This window comes from Herpailurus yagouaroundi, unplaced genomic scaffold (genome assembly GCF_014898765.1).
Source record: "Herpailurus yagouaroundi ecotype Mexico unplaced genomic scaffold, PumYag 187, whole genome shotgun sequence".
Lineage (NCBI taxonomy): Eukaryota > Metazoa > Chordata > Mammalia > Carnivora > Felidae > Herpailurus > Herpailurus yagouaroundi.
The window spans coordinates 21,983,959-21,986,849 of NW_024412418.1; positions in this window are offsets into that span (position 1 = coordinate 21,983,959).

Consider the following 2,891-nt stretch of genomic DNA (forward strand, 5'->3'; position numbering starts at 1 on the left):
TCTCTGCCTCTCCCCTGCTCATTCTCTGCCTCTCTCTCTGTCAAAAATAAATAAACTTAAAAAAAAATGTAATCCAAATAATAAACTGCATGTTTTGGTCACCCCTTAGAACCACAAATTAGTTTCAACCTGGGCTGGATAAAATGAGTCTGTGGCTCTGGAGAATGGGAAAAAGGCAAGTATTAGTCGATGAGGGACTTTGATCTTATAGAGTCTAATCACTTCTGTTCACAAAATCTCATTTAAAATGACAATGCTAAATTCCTAAGCCTCCACAGGACCTAATAGTGATTAGTTCAAATGTATCTAAATTGCTGCCAAGAATTGATTATTATGAAGAGAAATCTAAAGAGAGTTTGATTAAATTAATATAATGCTTTCTTCAGCTTAAACAGAGAAAAGGAACATTTACTTCATCCAGTAGTTTCAGATGGAATCACACTTCTTTACGCACATATATTAAATGCACTTCTAGTTTTTGATGAATTAAAATGGAAAAATAATTGCTCAAATGGCACCAGACCTGGTTTCATCATCCAAAGACATTTGAGATCTCATAAAACGGGACTTTTCAAATTTTAATGTGCCTCAGATCACCTGGAGACATTGTTAAACAGAAGATGCAGATTCTATAGGTCTGAAGTGAGGCATGGTATGCATTTCTAGTAAGCTGCCTGGTGAGGTCAATGCTGCTGGTTCTTGGACCAACCATAGTTTGAATAGTGAGCTTATGGAGCATCTGGGTCATGATTATGAAAATTAATTACCACTGCATGGGGATAAGCTAGTTAATACTATGTGCTGATTTGTATGATGCCTGATAACTAGTAGTGTAATATGTCTCTGATAAAAAAAAAAAAGGAATTGTTTAAAATTTACAGAATCAGAAGATAGCAGAATTTTCTAATCTTGCCTTTACTACATGTAACAGTTATCCCTAATAAGTGTGTATTACTTTCCTTTTACAAAGCAATTTTACATAGTATATGTTGCTTAGTTTTATGATGATCCCTTAAAAACCCTGTGAAATAAGTCAAGCATGCATTTTCCTTCATTTTCCTTATGAGTAACCCAAAACTGAAAGTTGATGTGATTTGCACAATTTCACATTATTATTCATCAAGAGAGCCATGACTCTAATTCATATCTCTGACCAAATCTGACCATATCTCTGAACACAAATATGGTGTTCTTTCTCCTAACAGTAGATTTTGTGTGGATCACATAAATTCCATAGCCCCTCTCTTCCTTATGAAATGGGTGATTCAGGTTCAACTAGACCAGTGGTTATTAGCCTTCATTGTGCAACCAAATTATGTTGGGAACACAAAAAATAATACTAGTGACTAGCCCCATTCCAGAGCAATTGAGCCGGAACCATCAAGAGTGGAGCCAGGATACCATTTCTTTTCTTCTTTTTTTTTTTAATGCTTATTTTATTTGTTTTTATTTTTTTTTTTTAATTTTTAAAAGTTTATTTATTTTGAGACAGAGAGAGACAGAGCATGAATGGGGGAGGGTCAGAGAGAGAGGGAGACACAGAAGCTGAAACAGGCTCCAGGTTCTGAGCAGTCAGCACAGAGCCCGATGCCGGGCTTGAACTCACGGACTGCGAGATCGTGACCTGAGCCGAAGTCGGACCCTTAACCGACTGAGCCACCCAGGCGCCCCCCCTTTTTTTTTTTTAAATTTTTTAACGTATTTGCTTTTATTTTTGAGAGAGAGACAGAGTGTGAGTGGGGGAGGGGCAGAGAGAGAGGAAGACACAGAATCCGAAGCAGGCTCCAGGCTCCAAGCTGTCAGCACAGAGCCCGCCTCGGGGCTTGAACCCATGAACCTCGAGATCATGAGCTGAGCTGAAGTTGGACTTCTAATGACTGAGCCACCCAGGAGCTCCAGAATACCATTTCTTTTAATTTTCTAAGCTGATTATTATGCATAGTGAAGATTGAGAACCAATAACATTATATATCCACTATAATACCTTTTTTACCAAAAAAAAATTTTAATGTTTATTTATTTTTGAGAGAGAGAGAGAAAGAGACAGAGCACAAGTTGGGGAGGGGCAGAGAGAGCCGGAGACACAGAGTCCAAAGGAATCTCCAAGCTCTGAGCTGTCAACACAGAACCTGACACGGGGCTTCAGGAGCTGTGAGATCATGGCCTGAACTGAAGTCGGATGCTTAACTGACTGAGCCACCCAGCCCTCCCTCCACTAAAGTACCTTTAAGTGAAGGAATTCTACCTGGCTATAAAGATAGGTTTTTTGTCTATCTGCTCTATTAAGGTCTTGGTGACAAATCTAAAAACATAAGTTTAGATAAGTGTATCACTAAAAATATTAATTATGACTTAGCAAGCTTTTACTATTTCTTGTGTGTTGTGCAGGCCTTGAAAATTTAGGGACATTTTGGTTGATGCTTTAAAAAATTACTTTTACTTAAACAAGTAGAGATTTTAGTTTACTCCCTGTATCTACACTCTGTGTAACATCAATATTTCTGAGTTTCCTATTTGTCCTTCGAAACTGGTACTAAATTTGAGCTTTCATTTGGGCTCTCATTGAAGTGGATGTCTAAACTCATCCAACTGCTTTCTGATGTGACTCCTGTTTCCCTTGTGGCTGCAGTGAGGATTTAGACAGAGTATACTTACATAGTTATTAGATTACCTAATATTTCTATCAGGAATTGATCATGTAAATGGTTTACACACAGTCCCTTCTAAGAGTTAAAATTTCAGTCCTAAGCCCCCCCCAATGTAAATTTCTCAAAAAGTTCAGGTTGTTGAAAGCAGATATTTCTGTTTTTCTTTACAGAATACTTTACTTTACTTTACTTTTTACTTTACTTTACTTTACTTTACTTTACTTTACTTTACTTTACTTTACT